Source organism: Mus musculus, chromosome 18 (genome assembly GCF_000001635.26).
Source record: "Mus musculus strain C57BL/6J chromosome 18, GRCm38.p6 C57BL/6J".
NCBI classification, from domain to species: domain Eukaryota; kingdom Metazoa; phylum Chordata; class Mammalia; order Rodentia; family Muridae; genus Mus; species Mus musculus.
In genome coordinates this window covers 42,419,857-42,444,491 of record NC_000084.6, presented here as the reverse complement: position 1 = coordinate 42,444,491, position 24,635 = coordinate 42,419,857, and the positions used below count along the sequence as shown (strand labels likewise).

General features: G+C 43.2%; 1 long non-coding RNA gene and 1 pseudogene across 1 annotated transcript in view; both read right to left on the bottom strand.

Annotated features, from left to right (window-relative positions):
* Gm16415 (predicted pseudogene 16415) lies at positions 2,954–3,512 on the bottom strand (annotated as a pseudogene).
* Positions 10,670–24,635, bottom strand: part of Gm31438 — a 35,423-nt gene continuing 21,457 nt past the window's right edge. The window contains exons 2-3 of the long non-coding RNA XR_386193.3: positions 17,991–18,106; positions 10,670–11,915 (exon numbers count right to left, since the gene is read on the bottom strand). This is a non-coding gene — a long non-coding RNA (predicted gene, 31438). The remainder of the gene's footprint in view (positions 11,916–17,990; positions 18,107–24,635) is intronic.

Genomic DNA, 24,635 nt, shown 5'->3' with positions numbered 1-24,635 from the left:
GTACGTGCCCATTTGTATTTGAAATGACAGCAACTGACTCTGTTTCTCGTTTTTATTTTTATAGCTAGTTCTCAGAGCCGCTAGGCTTGAGGGAGAGTGTCTGCCTTTTCCTGGCCATGGGTAGTAAAGGGATTATTTTTAACCTCTCGGATTTTATTACTGTCTACTTGCTTCTTAGTGTGTCTCTTTTTCTACACTCCCTATGTTCCCTCCCTCGACTCTCCATGCCACTCATTCCATATCAGAGTTCTGATGAGTGGGTGGGAGACGAGAAGCTGAGGGTTTGGAAGTTGAGAACCAAACTCGGAACTTAAAAACTTAAGAAAGAGAGAGAAGCCCTTTCCTCCTGTCACTCCAGCCCAAACTCCCATTTACTCATCATAAAGAGGAGCTTATCACGTTGGACCCAGAGATAGGTGGCTAAACAACAAACAGACAGCTCCCTTTAAGATCCTACAAGCTCTTTGTTGGAAGACAAGCCACCCAGCATGCCTGTTGAGAGGGTGAGCCTTTTACTTGGCCGTGTGACTATCAGGGGCAATTACCCACAAATGATTTCAGATGTATGATTCTGGTGCTGGAGAAAACTTTGCCCCACATCCCACACAAGCACTGTTTATCGAGATTCATGAGATGACCCCATTGCTATGCATGCGAACAGACACGTGTCTCCATGTGCTATGGACTTTAAGTCTTCAGATAAGGTTGCCTTCCAAACCCACTACTTCGATTTCTCTGGGTCTATTTCTTTATGGGCAAGTTGAAAATAAAAACAACAGCTCCCTAAGCTTTCTAGAGATGCTGTAGAGGATAAAGATGTTGAGCTTAGAGGTTATTCTTCTGGAAGTTGTGACCCGCTTGGGGTCAAACTTTCGATAAGTGAACTACAGCTGGATCTCCCTAAGCTGGGCTTCCTGGGCAGGTTAGGGCTTCATGATTTCGGTTGTAGGGGTTAATTAGGTAATAAAAGAATAGGAAGCCAGTTTTCTTACCTTCATCATTGTGTTGCCATTGTCATCATCGTTGTCGTCATCGTCATCATCATCATTATCAGGTTTTTCAAGACAAGGTTTCTTAGTGCAGAAGTAGCTATTCTGGAATTCACTCTCTTGACCAGGCTGGCCTCAAACTCAGAGATACACCTGGCTCTGCCTCCCTAGTTCTGGGACTAAAGGTGTGTGCCACTACTGTCCAGCTACCTTTTTTTAATTTCAAGTTTTGTATACATACTCTTTTCCAGTCATAAAAATGTATGATCATTGCAAAAATAATTTAGACAATTATGAAAAATAAAATTTGAGCCTTCCAGACTAGTTGATGTGCATTCACACATATTCCTTGCCCACAGTGTCATTTTAAATACAGTATCTTTTGGAGTTAAGAATATCCATGAGCCATTTTTTCACCTGCCTTGTTTTTTGTTATAGCACTCTCTGGCTGGTTCTGAAGGTCTCCTTTTGAGATGTAGCATTCCCTGTTAGTTCTTGCAGCATCCTTTAGGGTCTCTTTGATGGGGCACGGTCATTCCCAGCGGCCACTGAAGGACAAGAAACTTCCCCAGCTCAAAGAAACCCAGACTGTACATTTACAAACCCCACTTGCTGGGTTCTGAGACATTGACATCTTGTCATTTCTCCCCCTCTTTTTAAAATTTCAAGCTGAAGTTTGATGTTGAATTTAAAATGTTGCCAGGGGCTGCCTGCAGGGCCCTCAGGCTAAAACAGTGGCAGCATCTGCCAGGGGAGACCCACAGGTCCTTCTTCGGACCATGGCAACGTACAGCTGGCATCTCAGCCCAGGAAAGAGGGGAGAGATGTGTACATAAGGGAAATTCAAGGACCAGGACTTTTTAAAACAAGAGATCGAGAAGCCCCCCTCGGCGAGTGTTGTCCATTTTATTTGGGTCTTATTACCAAATGCCCACGGGACCCTTTGTGTTCAGAATTTTCTGAGAGGATACAGGGGAAGCAGCAACTTGTGGGCAAAGTGCCAGGACTCATTAAATGTCTAGGGACCCGGGATGAGTGATGGAAAGTGGGCAAGTATAGAGCTGATCAACAAATTTCTTTCATGCAAGCTGGAGTTTTGCTCTGAGAATCAGAAGAGAAGAGGCAGGTGGATGTGTTCTGGGAACAGACGGGGCCTCAACAGCCAAAGTTCTAAATTTTCTATGTACCTGTGTGTGTGTGTGTGTGTGTGTGTGTGTGTGTGTGCAGAGCATTTATGTGAAGATTTTTGTGCATGTGTATGTGTGTGTGTGTGCATGCATGTGGAGGCCAGAGGTCAACCTTATTGAACGTCATACTTCAGGTGCTATCTACCTTGTCTTTTGAGACAGGGTTCCTCTTTGGGACCTGGGATTTGGTAATTCCACCAGCCTAGGTGGTCAACGAGCCCCAGGGATCTGTCTACATGTCCCCAGAACCATCATGTCCAGTTTCTTTATGTGGGCTCTAGGGATCAAACACATATTGTCATGCTTCCAGGGCAAGCGTTTTACCAACTCGCTATCCCCCCAGCCCCTCACTGTGTTCTCCTTTCCATTCAGAACTGGAAAGACTTGTGAAGCTGGCGACACCAAGTGCATGTAGAGAGAGACAGCAGGCAGCTGGTAAATTGGACAGAGGGGCTGACTGGCCTTTCACTCTAGATCTGTTAGTCAGTCCTACATTTTGTGCCATGCGGTGCCTTTTCTTCTGACAAAAAACAAACAAACAAACAAACAAACAGAAACTTTATTTCTTAGCTCAAAGAAATTTCGGATCTGCCCCTTCCAGCCTCCTGCCCCACCCCTACCCACGTGCATCATGCACCCCCCCGCCCCCCTTGGGAAATGAGTGCTTGGTGAGGATGGCCTTTCCTTACCCGCAAATCATTGCTAAAGCTTCCAAAATCCTCGTAGAACAGCAATGGCAGCCATGGTCTTTTCTTTTCTTTCTTTCTTTTTTTTTCCCTGGTGCTGGTATTTTATTTCTTTGTGTACATTAGGCCATGAATTCGTATGGAATGGGCTCCAACAGCTCAGGCTCTTTTCCGTTAGTCCTCACAAAGTGTGCTTCTCTGGGTGGCACAGGCTGGCGCTTCAGCTGCACCCAGGTGCCCTTCTCTTTAGCTTCCTTTTTCTTCTGGTCGTTCTCCTTCACCCGCTTCAGGAAGCTGTCCCTGCTCTTTGAGTGCTTGATGTGCTCAATCCGCACATTGATCCTCTTGGCCAGAATTTTGCCCTTAACCTGCTTGTTGACAATGATGCCCATGGCATGCTGGGTGACATTGTAGACTCTTCCGGTTTTGCCGTGGTAGCACTTATGGGGCATTCCTTTTTGAACAGTGCCCATTCCCATTCCCTTGATGTCTACAATATCACCCTTCTTGTAGATTCGCATGTATGTGGCCAAAGGAACAACGCCATGTTTCCTAAAAAGCCTAGAGAACATGTACCGGGTGCCTCTCTGCTTTCCCTTTGTGTTCGTCATTTTAGCGAGTTACTGGAAGATGGCTGCGGCGGCCGAAAGGAGCGCCATGGTCTTTTCTACAGAGCATTGTTTAATCATTGTGTTGTGGGGAGGAGGCTAGGTAGTGTGTCTGTGTTTGAACCCAAGACCTGACAGGTGCAAAGGACATGCTGTACCCACTAAACCATAACCCTTGTCTTAATCATCATTCTATATGGTTTGACTTGTTAGATACATGCTGATTGTACTAATAGAACCCTGATGACCTCAGGGGGCATGTACTGCTTCCAGTGAACGAGATGTGCTTTTGCGCAACATTGTGATTGTTACTGTATAGCTTATATGGTAGTCATTACATATAAATAATATTAAGAATATCAGGGGGCTGGTGAGATGGCTCAGTGGGTAAGAGCACCCGACTGCTCTTCCGAAGGTCCGAAGTTCAAATCCCAGCAACCACATGGTGGCTCACAACCATCTGTAATGAGATCTGACTCCCTCTTCTGGAGTGTCTGAAGACAGCTACAGTGTACTTACATGTAATAAATAAATAAATCTTTAAAAAAAAAAGAATATCAGACTTATTGATGCATCGTTTGAGCACACCCTCCATCTAGCTGCTGCCTTACACATTTATCAGCTTTATCACTCATGACAAGTTACTTAACCAAATGGTGTAAGAAGAAATACTATCCTTATTTAAATGGTATTTTTCTTACTAATGTCCTTGGAGAGAACCCAGTATAGACAACTCATCCTGACCCACAGGTACTTTGAGAGGGAATGATGGAATGGAAGTAATTTGGAAGACAGTTGTGCCACAGCTGGCGCAGCAGGGTCCTGGAAACCTGACTAGGAGCAAGGAGGGATAAGGGAAGAGACACAAGAAACACAAAGCAGGGACCAGATGGGCTGGAGACTCTACAGCTGGGGTACTCAGCCACATTGGTTACATGCAGTATGAATAAGGTGGCAGGTTAGTTAATCTCAGTAGAAGGGTCTGTGTAGGGAGCGGTCTCAGGGTGATGTTATGTTGAAGCCATCCCTGACAAGTAGCAAAAATACCATTTAAATAAGAACAATATTGCTTACACTATATCGTTAAATACTTTGCATAAACTGGGCATGGTGGCACACACCTTAATTCTACCTTTTCCAGGTACTGTTTTTAGCTAAATGTCAGTATCCAAACAAGGATTAGGGGAAGGCCTGGGTGTCTCCTGAACCTGACCCAAGGCATTGCCATTCCCATGAGTCTTAGGCACTGGAGCCCTTGATATATCTATGGTCATGCTTCGACAGCTCATTCATACAGGGCAACTCACTCCCAATATACCTGTTGTCAGGACCTAAAAATATGGTTGAACCAACCCACATAAGTCTTAGGAGAGAGGCCTTTCTAAGCAGCCTCTGGGTACGGCTTTATCCCATCGCTTAACTTTATTTTGCTGCCCTTATTTTCATGCCTTTCTTGCCACATGTTGTCACCACAGAGAAAGCCTGTGCAGCCCCCGAGAGCCAGTGGTCTCCTCCCTTTCTCAGTTGAAAGGTACTCCTGGTGGTGACTGTGATAAATTATGAATGCTGGGAGAATACAGAAGACACAAATGTACCTATAAATGTTGGAAGAATACAGATGAAGTAAGTGTACCTATGAATAGCTCATTCTACTTTCTTTCTTCTAAGAAATAATCATTAAATGTCTTCTTGTGTCAAGCACTCTTCTAAAACAGTTATTTTCAACTGAGAACTACTTGCATCCACAGGGGTCATTGAGCAAAGTCCAAAAGTATTTTTTTTTTGATGTCACAAAACTATGATACTATGATACTATGACACTAAACACCCTACAACATATACATCAGGACCCACCACAAGGAATTATATAGGCCAAAGGTCAGTAGTGCCAAAGATGAAAAAGGCTATTCTAAAGGCTTGGAGAATTTGCATCCCCAATACACGAAGACTCCAGCTGTTGTAGAATAGGAAAGCTATAAGAAATTAAAGGTAGACTGTGAAAATAATGAATATATTAGACAATAGTAGGTACTCTCTCTCTCTTTTTTTTAACGGAAAAGTTGAGTAACGTAAGAGATCAGCAATCTAGATCATGTAGGATCAGATGGGTTACTGGAAAGACTTCAGTATTTAAAGCTAGGTATGTCCAGGCATGCCTGCAATCTCAGCACTTGGCAGGCAGAAGGATTCTATGTTTCAGAAAAATCTGAGACACATAGGGGAGACCTTATCTCTAGGGAGAGAACCTTCAGTATTTACCCTGAGAACTAGTTTTGAGCATAAAGACGACACAAGCTGGCTTCCACAGTTTCGGCTGCTTTACTGTGAGGTGGCCAAAGAGGGGCAAGGCAGAAAGAATCATGAGACCCCCGTTACGGGTGGGAAGAAGTGGGCAGGCATGCTTGAAGGGAAAAGCTAACAGGATTCATGATGGTTAAAGCATGATTCTAAAGTTCTGAATTCAAGAAGCCATCCTGATTGATAGTATAAGACACCATATAAGTATTGATAGTATAAGATAGTATAAGAGGATGGCTGGTCCAAGATGGCTTTAGTGATAAATAATGGGTCAGCCTCGGACCTAAGCTGTGTCAGTTAGAAGTCTGAATGGAGCAGTCAGGTCAGCAGTTCGATATACACCACCGTGAGTTCCAGAGAGAGAAGTGAGCCTGTTAACAGCACTGAGGAGAGGAGCATGAGATGGCTATCCGATTGTAGATGGGAGGTGGAGAGGGACAAAGGGAGAGCCTGGGATGCTACAGCTTGGGGAGGAAGGGAGGGACCAGTAGGAGCCTGTGAGGGCAGAATCAGTGACAAAGAAGAGAAACAAGAAAATATGCCTTCGCAAGCAAACCAGGGGCCAGTCTAGGTGGCCCACACCTTTAATCGCAGTACTTGGGAGGGAGAGGTGAGCAGATCTCTGTGAGTTTGAGACCAGCTTGCTCTACAATGTGAGTTATAGGCCCTCTGGGACTACATAATGAGACCCTGTCTAAAAGGAAAAACAATAATAATAATCACCGTATTAGAAGACGGCTCAGCTCTTGCAGAAGACCTAAGTTCAGTTCCCACATGACTCACAACCAACTCTGGTTCCAAAGCGACCTCATACCCTCTTCTGATCTCCTTGGGTACCAAGGACACGCATACATATATGCAGAGGAAACACACATACACATTCAAAGGCAAAGACTATGATTGTGTGGTGGCATCAGGGAAGAGGGCTTCCATCATCCTTTTAAATTGAGACCTGCCATTGTTGGTGTGAAGGTTGTCCAGCACTCTCAGCTGTGTGGATCCAGCTCAGAGTAAGTGGGGTTAGACTGAGCTGCAACTCTCATGGAGTGTGACAAAAAGAAGGAAGGACCCTGTCCTTGAATACATATGCCAAGGGTTATAATGACTGGCCAAACTTAAATCACTCATCTTTCCATAATGTGCATTTTTACCATCCAGACATACTCTTGCATAAGTAGATCAAAAGCATGTTGCTGAGTTGGCCATATTGCAAACTTGGCAAAGTTGGTGTGGATTCATAGGCCAACATAGGTCTACAGACTTCTCCTTGTCTCCTCTGCCTGCTTTCCTTGTAAGTAAGATTCTCATATTTAATATCTCCCAAGAGATACTGTGACTCCACGGAGACAGGCCTCCCAATATTTACTAACCAAAACACAGAAATGCTTCACAAATAGCTTAATCAAATTTCCCATGCTCCGACTTAAGTATTTCCTCTTTGAACTTTTGATAGGAATAAAGAGTAATTTGCCAAGTTTTTAATGTGCTTTTATGTTACTAACTAATATGAATCCAATAAATATATGAACACCTCAGGACCAGATATACAGCAGTAGGCAAGCATGTTCTTTTCTCTCCCTACTTTTGCAAGCATGTGGAGTCAATGTGTTATAATAGAGGCTATGCTAGAATCTCATGTGAACACAGAACAGGGGCACTAAAACAGCTGAGTAAGAGAAACATGCATGAACATCTTCAGAAAGAGAAGAGAGAGAGTAGATGAGGAGGCATCTGAGGGGTAAATGTGTTCCTGGCAGTGAGTATGTGTGTGAAAGCCTGCTAGAGAGAGTAGGGTATGAGAAGGTGATAATTCTTGGAGTACAAGAGGCAGAGAACCAACATGGGACCTCAGAGGCCAGTAGGCATTAGGAAGGCTCAGCCAGTCTAAGAATGGGGGTTTCACTACAAAGGCACTGGCACCTTCGGCTTGTGACTTGCAAGGTTCATTCTGGCTGCCTGGCACAGGTAAAGAATTGGAAGAAGGCAGCACATTGAGAGGTTGAAAAATGAGTTTAAAGTTAAGGGCAGTCATTGGGGAGTCAATAGTATCTTTAACTAGGCATGGACAGTGGAGATAAGTGGGTAGTTTCAAAAATGGTTGGAGTAGTTGAATTGATAGGTCTTTGTGGTTTACTGGTTTGACAAAGTCAAGGAAAGACAGGTGTCTAAAGGGATGTAATCAGAGGCATCTTTGTTGGTGGTGGTGGGGCTGTACTGGATCTGAAGTGTTGTGACATATCCAGAGGATTATTCTAAAACACAGTTACACATAGAATCTTATACTCAGAGACGAGGAATGCACATTTAATAAATATCTGTAAATATAAGGTAACAGAAGCTTTGGGGCTGGAGTACACAAGCCGCCAGCTGCACAGTGTGAAGAAAGAAAGGGCGAAGTCAGAGCTTTGAAGAACACCAGCATGTGAAGGAAGGGCAGACGGAGGGGCTTCTGGGTGCTAAGATCAACCAGGGAGGTAGGAGGCAGAAGTCAAAGTGACTGGAGCTCTGTAAGTGAGTGGTCAATGATGTCCCATATTGCCAAAGGACAAATACCAGGAGATGGATGCATTGGATGCATTGGATCTGAGCGTGGCAGCTGTGAAGCTGGAGTCCAGACCATGGTGAACTGAGAAGTGGACAGGAACCGGAAGTTTTTAGAAGATGAATGTGAACACTTTTAGGAAGTCTCTGGTACCTACATGTGACGGGGAGAACACGGGAAGCTGGAAGCAAGTCTTCACATGAATATTCTCCTAAGTGACACACTGATCCATTTACACATGCATTTTCAAGATAATGACTTCAATTCTCCATCTTGTTTGAGGGCACAGCCTCAGCCAGTGACAGGCGTTCTAACTCATCACAAATTTCCTTTCTTGAAGCAAAATTGTATCTCTTTAATGAGGCTCTGCAACTCTATCACCCTCTAATTATTTTTGTGACTGTCCTCAGAATGGTTTCCAAACTCTTTGAGTTTCTCTTTAATCACTGAAGCATCAGGAAGTAGAAACCCAGCAACACAAAATACAGTAGGGACTCATCTAGTAAGTGACAGAAATTGACCAGCTACACAAAGAAACAACCGCTCCCCAAAAGGGGTAGATCCAAAAGCTATGAGGGAGCAATCACAAACAAAAAACACAGGACAGGAAGGGCAGGAACCAGGACAGTTGGGTATCTTCGTGGCTGGAAATGGGGAAAAACCTATGAGACTAGGTGGGGTAGATTTTTCACCAAGGTATAGATGCCTAAAGGGGAAATATAGGCAGAGCCCATAGGAGGCTCAGGTAATACAGTTAAGATTCAAGGGTATTTGTCTAACTGCATGCAAGGTCTCCTGCTGAGCCCTGGACAAGAAAAGACTCAGAAGACTTTCCTCCTGTGTACGTTCTCTGCTGCTGACATTCCTTCTGCGACTCATCTCTATCTGTGTCTTCACTCTCCATCTCATTGCTGGGCTTAAATAGTGAGTTGAATCTTCACTTGTTGAGGAAGAGAGCACATTGTTGTCGTTTCTCTGGCCAAGCTTCCTCCTTGCTCTGAATTAAAGTTCAAATCCCAGAATTCATCCTGGGACATTGATGGATGGAGCATCCACAGTGGGTACCTCTCTTACCTGCCTCATCCGACTATTACGGACAGCTGGAATGGAAAATTCAGACCCCTGAGTATGTTCTGAGTCTAATGGTTCCATTTGGCTGGATCCCCAGACAGAGGAACTGGAGAGCAGTCAAATACCCACTCCTTTTTTTGCACTGGGCACATGCAGGCAGCTGAGAACCTTAATGCCCTTATAGTTAAATAACTTCACTAACATCATTGCTGCCCCAGACTAGACTTTTCCCTAAGCATCTCGGCCAACATTAAATTTTATGCAAAAAGAACTGTGGAGAGCTTTCTCTTTTTAACTCATTTGTGGAGAAACTATTGGAAAGTTTGTAGGTAAATAAGTGTCTTTTTAAAACAGGCATGCATTGCTTTGCAAAACATGTGTGTTTATGGAAAGTCATAGGCAAATAATTTAGAGATTTTTGTTGCTGTTAAATTAATCTGTATTCATCTTCCCATGCTTTCATAAGTGAAGAATATGACCATTCCTGCCTAAGCTTTAGTCTTTGCAAGTATAATAATATGTCAGCAAAGTTCTCTGATGTCTCAGACAGCTAGTCTGAACTCAAATCCAGCTCCACGTCTTAATAGCTTTATTCCGTTGCACACATTGCCTAGTGTTTTAGAAACCCATTTTCCATCTTTGTAAAAGGTAGTTTATGTCTTATCAAGTAGCAGGCTTAGCAGAAACTAAACACTCAGTAAATTTTAATTGCTGTTATTACTTCTAGATCTTTAAATTTTCTGTACCCATCATCTATGTTATGAGCACAGATACTCTTAAATTGTATTGGTTGGTGTTTTTCATTGCTGTGACCAAAATACTCTGAAACTCATGGTTTCGGAGGGCAGTCCTCTGGCACAGCGTCACAATGGCAGCAGGAAACCGTGATGAACCCTCTACATGGGGCAGAGGTAGAGGAATGCCTAGTGACCTATTTGTGTCAGCTGTGCCCTACCTCCTAAAAGCTCTGCAACTTTCAATGTTGTGTCACAAGCTCAGAATCAGGCATTCAAAACATGAGCCCATGGCAGACATTGCAATTCAAACCATTATATGAACTTCTCATGAGGTGACACACCAGTAAATCCCTGGTAGGTTATAGATATGATAATCCTAAAATGCTTTACTATCTTAACCTGCCCCATAAACACCATAGCTTAGCAGCTCAGCACACTGTGAAGTTGTTGTGTGACACTATTCCTGGGATGGCACAAATAAATATCTGTGTACCCCAGATAGGCAACTGAAGACAGACTAAAGTACAGCCACCACTAAGGTCCAACATGGTCAATCAATTAATCTTTGTGGGGACTACTTACAGGAATATGGGGGAGGGGAAAAATGACTTACAGAGAGCTGTATGACCAAAGGCTACCCCATCATGGTTGACAGCTTGCAAGACCTGGAGACCTGGAGCTCACGGCACAACTGTGGGCAACTCAACAGGACCTTTGCAGGTGGCTCAGTGGATCCGAACCTCTTCCAGGTACCTAGGCTGGTCTTTGTTTCTTCTATACAGTTGAGCCAGTCTCTGTCTCCTCCACGCTGATCCTCTGGTCTAGGGTCTTCTAGGACATTCTGCACACCTGAGAGTGTCTTCAGCAATCATTACCACTTACATAGGTGTAGTGAGGGAGAGACCTGGTGAATCCAGTTCTTTTCAGGAACTTCCTTGCTGGGCCTCGCTCAACGAAGTGAAGATCAGCGAAGGCAAAGATGAAGATGGGAAACCAACGAAGCCTTGCAAGGCTAGCTGTGCAAGCGCACAGTCACTGTCCGGTTGAGTCCTATTTATAGTTTCTTCAAACATCACATGGCCTCAGGAAAACACCAGGAGAGTTGGCCTCACCATTTGAGTCTGCATCACTTGACCCAACCAGAAACTTCCACTCCATTTCTTGAAGTCCTTGGGTTGTTTACTCCCAGAGTTTAACAAGCTTCCCTGAACACAAAATGCTTCACCTCCACTTTGAACAGCCTCTTACTACACCTCCTTTTTAATCTCCCATGACTTAACGTGTTTCCCTCCAAAATAAAAGGAAACTGCTGTCCCCCAGGTCCTGTGCCTGACTGGATGTCCAGGTCACTGCTGTTACAAGAGGGAATCACACCAAATATGACTAGCTTGGAGAAATATTGAAACTCCCTCCAGGGTGATATCTGCTGAATGAATGCCATTTTTCACACTATCATGAAGTCGAAAAATCCAGAGTCGAACCATTTTAAACTGAGAACCAAATTTTGTTTGATCTATAGATTAATTAATTAATTAGCCTCATATAGTATATAGGTAAATAGCAGAATTGATGCCAATTTGTTTAGAGAATAGACAGCCAGAAAAATATCCACATGTATGCAGGATAGCTGCGAGTTGTTCTAAAAATATTGGTTGAGAAGCCTTGGGTAGAAAGGACTGATGACAGTCACAATGTTGTTCAAAAGTCACCACTGTCATATTCCAGGGCTGGTTTTCTCTGAAGAGAAAAGGAAGAGGAGTGGATGGGGTTGGGAGGAAAAGGAGAGGCAGAGGAGGACTGAGAGGGGAGAAGGGAAGAGAAATTGTGTTAGGATGTAAAGAACATTAATTAACTGACTAATTAATTTTAAGAAATCAGCACTGTTTCATGAAGTTTCACCATTCCCTAAAACAAACTCCACGCTCACTAGTGAGCGCTCGCTGGTCCCTACTGTGCACAGCTCTGTGATCACTAATCTACTATCTGTCTGTATGAATGTGTCAACGGAAGCAGGAGCTATGTGCTCTTTCGTGCCTGTCTCATTGCCTTTAAGCATGTTGGTGTTTCCCACATTTATCCCCGGTATAGAACAGACCAGTACTTCATTCTTTTGAAAGGGTGAGTGGTACTCTGCTTTATGGATATAATACAACGTGTTTGTGCATATGGCTCATTGGATACATGTTTTGCATTGGATACATGTTTGTATTGAATGTGTTTTATATTGGATACATGTTTGTATTGGATACATGTTTGTATTGGATACCTATTTGTCCATATGGCTCACTGGATACATGTTTTGGCAGATTCCACTTTTATTTTGGCGATTATGGGTATTGCTGTTATAAACTCTCCTGTTTACATTTTCATGTAAACACGTTGAATCCTTTTAAAAACATGTTTTCCATAAAGCAGTGTAAATTTATTAACATATTTCACGTAAAGTAAAAAGCACAAAGATATAATATAACCAATGACCCGCTGCACAAAATTTAAAAATCAGTATTTTAAGAGATTTGCCCTATCAAGACCAAAACATTGTAGAAATGTAGCCTATAACCCACATTCCTTTCCAAGCATCTAGAGTAACTACTTGATGCAAACTAAGACGTTATTTCTGTTACATGAGTAACTTTAGAATAATGTGCTTTAAAATAACTTGCTTGCTGTAAACAGCTCAGGTGCACTCGCTCAGTTAGAGAAGCATGTAACATATTCATCCATTTCCCCTTTGCTGAGTTCTTGGTTGCTTCGTGGGTTTTGTTGACATAGGCAATGATTCAGAAATCAGATTTTCTTATTGAAGGCACATCTAGCTGGGTCAGTGTCACTTTACAACTGTAAAGTCCTTGACTGGAGGGTCTTTCTAGACTCTACCAGAGACTGGCAAAGAGTTTGGATTGGGCGTTGTAAAAAGCATTTTTCTTTTAAAGCTCACACTTCATACTGTGTTGTGTCTCTGAAAACGATGGTCCTAATTCTAGCATCTCTATATAAGCCTTAACTGTAAATAAGATCACCACAAATGATCAGGTTACAAGGATAGCATCCTTAGTAAAAGGAGAGAGGTAGACACAGAAGTGTGCACGGAGGTGTGTGCAGAGGCAGGGCAGAAACTGGCCTGCTGCACTCCAAACTAAAAAACACCAGAGATATCTAAGAAGACTGGATCAGGACTCCAGAGAGAGGCCTGTGGCAGGTTCTCCTTCAGAAGGCAATGTTGTCTTCAGTTGGCAATGTTGCCAACAGGGTGATGTCAGACTTGTGGGCTCCAGAACAGTCAGTTTCTGCTGTTAGTACCATCCACTGTACGGATGGTACGTTGTTACTGAAACCCTAACAAACTAATTAACACGCATTGCAACGAGTCCTCTTGGCATCCAAATGACAGAAAGACAGTGGGTATTGCAACTCAAATATGTCTGACACCGTTTCTCCCCCACCCCCACACCCTGTATTTGTCATGTTGAGCGACTTCTTTGTGCTGCTTGTTTGATTTCTTGGCTGCTTGTTTTCTCCTTAATTCTACACACTGAGCCCTCCTGTTCTCTTTCATCTTAAAACATTTGCAGTTCCTTTGAGACGATCTACCCTTCACTATAACCTACAACAGTCACTCCTGCAGCTAGATATGGGAGATTATCTCCCCCACTTTAGGGGTGCTTGCTTCTGGAGAGAAAGTACCAGGGGTAAGTGATAGTCTCTGAGTAATATTTTATTCCAAGGTGCCTCTGGTTCAGGCAGCTGCCACTGGGAAAAACTCGCTTGTAGAAAGTATAGCAGGAGACTCCTTTTCCTACTCCAAATGCCTATACGCTGATCCACTGAGCAAGATATTTCTGGGCCACGATGTAACTTTCATACTTGAAAACCAAGCGGAACAATCCACTAAGGAAAAAGGAGAGGGAAGCTGAAACACACTGGAACCTGAGTATCGGAACTAAAGCAGGAAAGCTTCGTCATTACTTTGAACAGCAATTGGAAAGTGGAAAGGTCAGGCATGGGACTCTACACGAGGCTCAACAATGATCCGAAGCTACATGCAGTGGCATGCCCAAATTGCAAAACTATGGATTTTTGTGACAATACTCACCATGAAAAAAATGTAATGTACGTGGGTAAAATACATGCCTTTTTTTGCAGTAATAGTTAAGTTCTGGGGGATGATAAATAGCAGAAAATGTAGGCGTGGCTGTGGAAGCCCTGAAATGTGATAGGCTCTGAGACCATGTAGGTAAGGGCTCAAGAATGGGTCTATTGTCCTAGTTGGACCTGACAGTGTTAAAAAAAAAGTCTGTGGACTTTGTCGCCAAAGCCTCAGAATACCATCAAAAGGTCGGTCGTCTATCACTGCCATTTCCTAGAGGAAACAGCACTGTTTAATCAGGGAACAAGTTCTCACAGTGGGGTCTACCCCACTGCAGAGCCTGTAATCTTAAAATCTTTACACACACACACATGCGCGCGCGCGCACACACACACACACACACACACACACACACACACACACCCTTTCTCTGTGCGTAATATACTAAAACTGCCGTGATACTGTCATGGCAAAAGAACAGCGGTTTCGGCCCTATAGCTAGAAACCTCTTTAAAAGAGCAAACAGCTAGAAGGATCAGATGCCCACTTGAACCTCAAAGATTGCATTTGGCTTGTAGGACAGCTAAGCTCTTCCCCAAAGCTCCAGGAGGAGGGGTAAATGGCAGCATTTAGCTTTTGTGACTGAACCATGGGGGCCTTGGAACCCTTCCACCCACTTGAAAAAACGGTCGCCCATCTGACATTAATAGAAAACGACCATTAAAAAGCTTTATGGCATTCTGTTCTCCTGCTTCTGGTCCCTGTTTGCCTTTGTTGCTGCTGGCATTTTATTAATTATGGATGCGCGTAGGTGCGGCTGTTCCCGCGTTTCCTCTGTAGTGCCGCTCGCTCCCCGCTCCTGCCTCGCATCCTTCCTCTGAGCAAAGGACCACGCGGCCCAGACCCCACATCAGTGTAATTAGCGCGTTGCACACAGCTCGAGTGTCAGGACTGCTTCCACTCACTGCCAACCTTCTGCCAGCCCCTGTCATTCATGCGGAAGTCTGCCAGGCAGCAGCAAGGCCAGCAAAGCAGGCCTCCACAGCAGGGAGGGGACACTCAAGGTGCAAACACTGGAACCGGTCCTCTGCTGCCAGCCTAGGTACAGGGACAGCATTGGGGTGTGACAGCTGCCTCACACAATGTCTGATCACAAAGTCAAACAATGCAGAAAAGCAGGACGGTTAATTTCTGCCCTTAAGACTGGCGACAGAGAATTGGAGGAGGAGGCAGATGGAAGTTGGTGGAAAATTCCCCTATGTTCCTGTAACTGACAATGGACAGGTGTGTGGTTTGGGTAGTATTGGAGAATAGTGGCTGTTGTATATTATTGAGAAATTCTTTATTTATTTAAATTACAAATTTTTGAAACAAGATATTACCCTCAAACAAGTGATATAGTTGAGGGTGACCTTGAACTTATGAACTTCCTGCTCCCCCCACCCCCCAGTGCTGGGATTACAGACATGTAGGATCACAACCAATTTATCTTATGGTGGCGATCAAACTCAGGGCTTCATACATGCTAGACAAACACTCTATCACCTTACCTCAGCACTTTTCATTAAACAAAACAAAACCAGGACCTGAATTACTTTAAATCATACATTATATATCTGTATTTTATACCACCAAATCCATAAATTTACGTATATGAAATAATGAGAGTAGCTGTGATCGTCACTCCAACTCGATTTTAAAGAGAAAATTACAATCAAATTCTGTACCAGTGACATATATAAAGACACACACAAGTAACAGGGATTTGGAGGGACTACAAGGGGACCAGGGACCGTCACTGTTGGAGTCTTGGGACTTTAAGTCTAAGACATTCATGAAAGTAGGGTTTCCCCCTCCAAAGTTACAATGGCTTCATGCATTCCAGGAAGACTGCTTCTTGGCTGCTGAGAGATATATAGAAACCAGATGAAGCTCCTCAGGGTCCCATGGGAGCAGGGACCTGGCTTTATTCACCCCTGTCCCCTGGACAGGAGATCCTTAAATCTTTTTTGTTCAAAAATCAATAAACTGTAATTCATATTCTCCTTTTCTTCTTTCAGAAGATGAAGCTGGGCTTGCAGATGTCAATAGATAACATCCAAAATGGCAAATGTAATGCCAGAGCCCATGCCTCCTGATTCCCAGCTCTTCCTGAGGTTTTCTTATCTATTCTCTAACCTTGAAATCACTGAACTGTTTCTTCTGTCTCTCATGGCATCCCCTACAAAGAGCCAGTACTTTGAGCTTCCAGAGATAGAAAAAAAAATTAAAAGAACATGAAAGGACAGAAGATGTCATTTGCCTCAGGTCCTCCTTTGTAACACTCCTGCCCAACCTTACCACAGACACCAGTGGAAAACCCATTTTGGACAGCAAAGGAGCTAGACTGAAGGCAGTAATTACTGATCAACTATCTCTGTCCCTTGTCAGTGACCACAGAGGGCAAAATGATGTCCATATAGACTGAATTTCCCTGGCATGTTCTACCTCATTCTTTTCTGGGTGTTTATGAGACACTCAAAGTTTACAGAGGGAAACCCGTTAATGCTCTATCTCTGGGGTTAATATTTAATTAGACAGTTTAAAATGCATATCATTACTGGGGAGCAGCCTCAGTGCTAGTCTCTTCCCTCTGGGATTCGGGGGTTAGACATAGAATTCTGAACCCTTCATGGTTCCCATGGAAACCTCATCACTGATGGCTCTAGGACGCACATGGGTCAGCAAAGGCACAATGAATACCCCAGTGTAGGATTCTGAGAGCACTCTTGAGCCATCTCCTCCAAGGGTTCAGCCAAAGGCTATCCAACAGTGGGCAATGTCACAGATGTCACTCTCCCAGGGGCAGCCCATCAATCCTGGACCACTTTGAGGGTACCAGAGACACTCTGTATATTAAAGTTGGATCATTAGCTTCTAGGCTTGAGTTTAATAACTTTGCTCATAGAGACCAATTTTAAGTTCTTTTTCTGAAAAGTCCCTCTTAAAAAAAAAAAAAGATCTTAGCTAGCATTCATTGAGCACCTATTAGATGTACTTGTCGCCCTCTGTCTGATAGGAAACTGTAAGACTGGCCAAAATTTCTATTGGAAATAGAAACTCAATGCTGCATATATTTTGCTGTGTGATTTTTTTTCAGTAAGTCATGTGCAACTTTTAAGAATGATGTATAAACGTTTAGCTTACATTCTTCTTTCTCGAAATCCACCCTTAATGTGTTTCGTCACTCCAGCCTCTTTCAGAAGTTGATACTCACTGAATTCATTTTCATTCCTAAATCTAGCCTGTCCCCAAATATGAGAATCCTGTCATTCAGTTTTCTGAATTGTTGACAAACCTTGAGCGGGAGAAATGGAGACGGAGCCATTAAACAGCAGGCATGTTTGGATGCTGCTTCGCCTTGTCTGTCCTTCTATCCCACCTGATGTCAGCATTTGGATGGCTCTGTGCTCAAGGGCAGCACCCCACTCTAGAACCCCCAACCCCATGTCTGCTAGTCTCTCCTGCCCTTCCTTCATAAACAAAGGACAGCCAGGGAACTGGGTAAGAACTAAAGCTTCAAGTAGCAGTTATTGCCTGATGGACATGGAATTCCACGGATAATACTCAGTTTTCCACAGGAAATTTCAGCCAAGGAACAGCCTCCAGAGAGTCCTCAAGGAGGCTAAATGCCACCCATGGTGCGCTCCACTCTGGGCTCTTCGTCTGTGTCTCCCTTTGCTCACTCTTTCTGTCAGGCTCTGTCGTGTTAAGTCCCAAGGAAAATACCTCTGTGTATCACTCACCAGAGAGGCTGTCAAGCTGCAGGCAGCAAGGAGATGAGAAGAGAACGTCTGATTGATCTCACAGCATCCTTAGAGGTAAATGTTGCTTTCAAAACTACACCACACTTAAGTTCTCACTAGGAAAAATGAAACACAGCAAGTAGAGAAAGCAGCCAGTCAGTGGTGGCCCACGCCTTTAGCTCCAGCACTCGGGAGGCAGAGGCAGGTGCACCTCTGAGTTCTAAGATAGCCTGATCTGCAGAACGAGTTCCAGGACAGCCAGGGCTACACAGAGCAACCCTGTCACACACACACACACACACACACACACACACACACACACACACAATTAGAGAAAGCTTGAGACACAGATAGCTGAAGAGAGACATGTAACTATAACCCTACCACTTTAACAAATATACTAGATGACATTTTTGTATACTATCAATTTTTTACTTGAACATACTTTATTTTTTAAGTTTTTAGATCCTTAAATTTTATTTTATGTATAGGAGTGTTTTACTTGCATGTATGTCTGTGTACCATATGTGTGCCGTGTGCCCAGGAAGGTTAGAAGTGGGTGTTGGATTGCCTAAGACTGGAATTATGGGTGGCTGTGAGCTGGGAATCAAACCCCGATCTGCAAGAACAACGTGCTCCTTACTGATGAGCGTTCTCTCTAGCATCGCTCGGGCATGTTCTAATGTCCAGGGAGCCGTACTGCATACCGCTCAATGTCTCCGTATCCCCTCAATGCAACAAATTTATATGAAAGCCATTCTTTTCAATAGTATTGCGTATTTAAGACATCTAAGCTTCCCCTGGATTCTTCATCTAGGTTTCTGTTAGCCATGTTACAAACTAGCAATCTGTTTCAGGTGAAAGGGCAGAGCAAATAACTCCAGACACATCACTTGCTCCACTGACTGGGCAAATTACAAAGAGCATCGTTCAACTCGGCTATACAAATCACATAAGTTCTCACTTGCTGGTTTTGTTGATTTTATTACCTTGAAGTTTGTTCCATCTTTTTTTTTTTTTTTTTTTTTTTTTTTTTTTTTTTTTTTTTTTTTGAGATGAGGTTTTTCTGTGTAACCCTGGCTATGTTGGAACTCCCTCTGTAGACTAGGCTAGACTTCAAGTCAGAGATCTGCCTGCCTTCTGAGTGCTGGGACGAAAGGTAAGCATCACCATGCCCAATTAAGGAATATACTTTCAATCCTGCTTCGGAAAATAGACTCCACAATGTCTCATTTATTCCCTTCCTGACATCACCTTATTTCCAACTGGCTTCCAAATACTGTGCCAATGAATTCACAATAGTTCCATAACCAAGTTATCTTTTGTTTTGAATGTAAAAAATGCCTTACATGTAATGTTCATAGGGTAATTCTCTAAGGTATCTGCCATTATTTTTCTTATTAAATAAATGTGAGAACTGTGAGAGGTTCAGTAATTTGCCCAAAATTACATAAAATACAAGCTCGTTTTATAGATTAAACTATTTTTTACTAAGAATTAAACATTAAGCTGTTGGGATTGTAGCTCATTTGATTAGAGTGTTTTGCTTGCCTGACATGCGCAAAGTCCTGGCTTTGATGCCCAGCATCAGGCGTGGTTCACATGAATATAATCCCAGGACCTAGAAGCTAGAACCAAAAGGAATAGAGGTTCAAAGCTGTCCTCAGCTAAAAATTGACTTTGAGGTCAGCCTGGGCTATGTGAGATCCTGAAGGTTTGTTTGTTTGTTTGTTTGTTTGTTTAAAAAGGAAAGATGGATTAAATATTAACTGCCAGGACTATTCTCTGAATAATCAGGGAAGTCCTTTGTTTGATATATCCTGTAGGAAGTTAACATATTATCTTGATGCTAAGGTTTTACCAGTTTGCCTCGCACTACTTTGAGGCCTTGGGAAGCATGGTGCCATTCTTTGACTCCGAGTTATGCATTAGCAGTACATAGTCCCTGCGAAAGAGGACTACCCACCCTAATGGGGCAGTTCCTTAAGGCATTCGATTCTGCTGACACGCCAGGCCTTGTTACGTTGTCAGTTTTGATCACCCCACGTGTCTCAGTACCAGCTGCAGCTATCATTCTGATTCCTGGCTAGCTTCTTCAACTCTCTGCCTCCTGAACTTCAACTACGCTCTTGAAATGCTGGTTCAGTTTGGCTGAGCTGAACTGAAGCCTGGGTAGCCAATGAGAAGCTTGGGAACGGATCACTTTATAAAAGCCTCACAAGAAGTAAAGTATTGGATAAGTAAACTTGGTTGTGACATTTGCTGTGCTCCCGGATAAAAGGGAAATTCTGAAACGTAACGCTTAAATGGGAAACTAGGCATGATGGGAAACTCCTGTAATTCCTGCCTGAAGAAGAGGAAACAAGGGGATAAGAGACTTTTTTTTTTTTAGATTTATTTTATTTATATGAGTACACCGTAGCTGTCTTCAGACACACCAGAAGAGTGCATCAGATCCCATTACAGAGGATGTGAGCCACCATGTGGTTGCTGGGAATTGAACTCAGGACCTCTGGAAGAGCAGTCAGTGCTCTTAACCGCTGAGCCATCTCAACAGCCCCACGGGGATAAGAAACTTAAGGTCACTCACTCTTGGGCATAGAAGTTTGAGGCCAGAGTAGGCTGCATGAGTATCCTGTTTCAAACAACCAACCAACAGACTTCAATGGGAAGTAGCCAGGAGCATCTGTGAAGAGGAGGGGCGGTAACTTTTTCCTATGAGCTCACCTAGACTAACTTGAGCTGCTAAGTCCCAGTCCTTTCTTTTGCCTTCTACTTAGAGTTTCCTTGCTGAATTCCTATCCTGCGAATCTTAGCCTCCATTCTAGTATAAAGACCCCCACATCAGGTAGCAGCGGCATAGATATGCAACTGGATCAAGCTAAGCAACCCGATTCTACTCAGGTGTGGCTACAAAGAGGGCAGATAGAGACTCAGAATCTGACCCAAAGCAACAGGTTGAGAATTGTAAAGTCCAAGATAAAGGGCAGGAGGTTTCTTGTAAAAAGGAAGGGGTGTGGCCTACAAAAGTTCCCTGAGGACAGGAACTAGTCCCACAAAAGCTTTTAAAATAGGCACCTCACTTCAGTCTTCATTCTTCTTGAGTTTCATGTGTTTAGCAAATTGTATCTTATATCTTGGGTATCCTAGGTTTGGGGCTAATATCCACTTATCAGTGAGTACATACTGAAGTGTGGACACTATGCCCCTCCTTAGAATTGGGAACAAAACACCCATGGAAGGAGTTACAGAGACAAAGTTTGGAGCTGAGATGAAAGGATGGACCATGTAGAGACTGCCATATCCAGGGATCCACCCCATAATCAGCATCCAAACGCTGACACCATTGCATACACTAGCAAGATTTTATTGAAAGAACCCAGATGTAGCTGTCTCTTGTGAGACTATGCCGGGGCCTAGCAAACACAGAAGTGGATGCTCACAGTCAGCTAATGGATGGATCACAGGGCTCCCAATGGAGGAGCTAGAGAAAGAACCCAAGGAGCTAAAGGGATCTGCAACCCTATAGGTGGAACAACATTATGAACTAACCAGTACCCCGGAGCTCTTGACTCTAGCTGCATATGTATCAAAAGATGGCCTAGTCGGCCATCACTGGAAAGAGAGGCCCATTGGACACACAAACTTTATATGCCCAAGTACAGGGGAACGCCAGGGCCAAAAAGGGGGAGTGGGTGGGTAGGGGAGTAGGGGTGGGTGGGTATGGGGGACTTTTGGTATAGCATTGGAAATGTAAATGAGCTAAATACCTAATAAAAATGGAAAATAAAAAAAAAATAAAATAGGCACCTCTGGCATTATTTTGGGTAAAGACAAGAGCCACGAAGGCTCTTTACTTTCTGGAATACTAAGTTGGCACTCACTTTCCTTTAGGAATCTCTCCATTTTCCAGAGGTGAGAAGGGTCAGGCCTTCCAGGACTCTCTTTGTAGCTAAGGTCTACACGTGCAATTGATAAATTCTATGAGGTCGAAATACCCTGGCAAATCTTGAAGGCAGAAATGAATGGAAGTGTCGTTTTCTGTTTTCAACTGGCAAGAATAAGTACAGAGAGACTAGTCCGGTAACTAGTCAACTTAAGAAGCAATGAAGGAATCCTGAAGTACAAATAGTAGCCAAATGATATATGTTCAAGTCCTTAGTCCACCAAGGCAGGTTGTTACTCTTTCACCATCTCTACCCTGACAAGTTATCACTTCTCTGACATTTTGCAGTACTTCATAAATTATTCCAAATGCCTAACCTAGAGCCCACATTTCAACCTTTCCAATAATTTTATGGGTACCTAATTTCTAATGTTAAATAATCCCCTGTGCTTCAAAATTACTACGGTGACTTCTGTTTCTAGTACAGAAACTACTTTCTTTATATATATATATATGAGTATATATATATACTTTATATATACATGTAAAGTATATAAAGTATATATATATATATTCATATATATATATATGAAGAAATGAGAGTCATAAAAAGACTAAGTAAAGATTACACAACCAATAAGATACAGACCCGGAATTCTGTGCTTCATTAGTCAAAAAGTGCTCCAGAATTAAGAAGAACTAGACGGAAGAATTCATGGACTGTATTTCCAATGCGTTTGACAAAGCAAAGCCAAGTTCACAGTACTCTCTTCCCACTTTTAAACCTATGAGTTGCACTTGTGATTGCGGTAAGTGCTTAACTTAATTGGTTTGCATCCATGCCGGGACCTCTGGGATGCCACGCACATAACTCATCCACAGGATTCTTCTGTCTTGCCAATGAAGTACTTGCAGAAGGCTCTCATTCAATAGCCACATTAAATGCAGAACTCCGGTTTCTGGAACTAGCTACGTACCCACTCTAAGTCTTGAGATCAAAGGATCTGAAGGCATAGGAATAGAAGTTGTGGGCTTCTATTGAAGCATGTGTCAGGCAGCATCCTGTCATTTTACCTTGTCTTCTGGTGTGACCCTCATGATGGCTCTGTAGGCAAGTACAATTATTATGCACAACTTAAAGATCAGGACCCAGAGGCACAAGATTAAGGCTTCTGCCCCAATTCATATAGGCCTGGCTGGTAGGGGCTGTATACAATTCTATGTGTTCTCCTATCTAAAATTCTCCACTGTAGTGGCTCTCAACTTGCAGGTGGCAATTCCTTCAGGAGAAAAAAAAAATGACCTTTTCAGAGGGGTCTTCAAAGACCATCAGAAAACACAGATATTTACATTATAATTCATAATAGTAGCAAAATTACAATCGTGAAGTAGCAACAAAAATAATTTTATGAGTGGGGGTCACCACAACACGAGGAACTGTATTAAAGGGTGGCAGCATTAGGAGGGTTGAGAAGCACTGCTCCACTATTTCCAGTAATACTCAGGATGTTTTATTTTAGCTTTACATACTGCGGTCAGCTGCATAAATTCTCTCTAGTAAGATCAAATAGAAAGTAGCAAACCGAAAATGATGAATGATGGCTTCCTTTCAGGTCAGTACTCCCGTGTTTTACCTCATGCTCTAGGTAACCTTAAGCAGATGCTTCTGACTCCATGATCTGAGGACCAGGGCAGGCTTAGTCCTACATGCTCTGTGTTAGCATCCCATCCTTTTTCTGGTTGGTATGCTGGAATCACCTCACATGAATGGCTCCCCTCCCATGGGAAAGAGGCATAAGGAAAGAAGGCATAGATAGGTATTCTCAGATAATACATGTGTGGGCACCGAGAAAGAAATCAAAGGTATTACTTGAAAACGGTTAGGTCTCACAGTCTCATGAAAATTTAAAATCCAAGTAAACACAAGGCTCTCTAATTAGACAGTCCTTTTCTCCTGACCAGCGCTTCTACCAACTCCCATTTCTCCTTAGAAACAGGTCTTCGTGGAGTCGAGCATCTTTTTAAGATTCTGCACTACAGAGAGCCAGACAAAGATGGTTCTGTCGAAATTACAAAACACTATACTTTCAAATAGCTGCTGAATTATTTAGTGACTTTACACTGTCCAAATGCTAGGCTCTTTGGGTAGACAATGTCTTGGTTTCCCTCCTAACTCTTTTGTTATGACATTCAGTAAATGGAGAGATATTGCTCTCCTTAATAATTTATAAAACAATAATCCACATTAAGGATCAAGCTTTCTGATAGGTTTGGGGTTTCAAATCAGGTTGTTGAGAGAGAGTGTGAAACTGATGCCTCCTTCAGCTAAGTGATCGGCCCTGCTGTACACACTGAACTTTTCGGCATTTGCTTCTTTCTGCCATTTCACCTTTTCTGCTTCCTATAGCTTCCTCTTGTGTGATCCCGTGAGTGGTAACCTGCACTTGTCACCACTCCTTGGTGGCTGCTGACCCTGATTCTGAGTGTCCCCTGGGAAGCAGAGCTACACTGGTTCCTGGCCTGCCCCTCAGAGCCCAATGTTTCCTCTTTGCTCCAGCAAAGCCAACTCTTCAGACCTATTCCAGGAAGGAAGGAAGGAAGGAAGGAAGGAAGGAAGGAAGGAAGGAAGGAAGGAAGGAAGGAAGGAAGGAGAGACCGACGGGGAAGGATGGATTTGGCATGTTCAAGGTAGAGTAGACTACTTGCTCAATGTGTCTAAGACCCTGGATTTAATCCTCAGCACCACAAAGGAAAGAAAG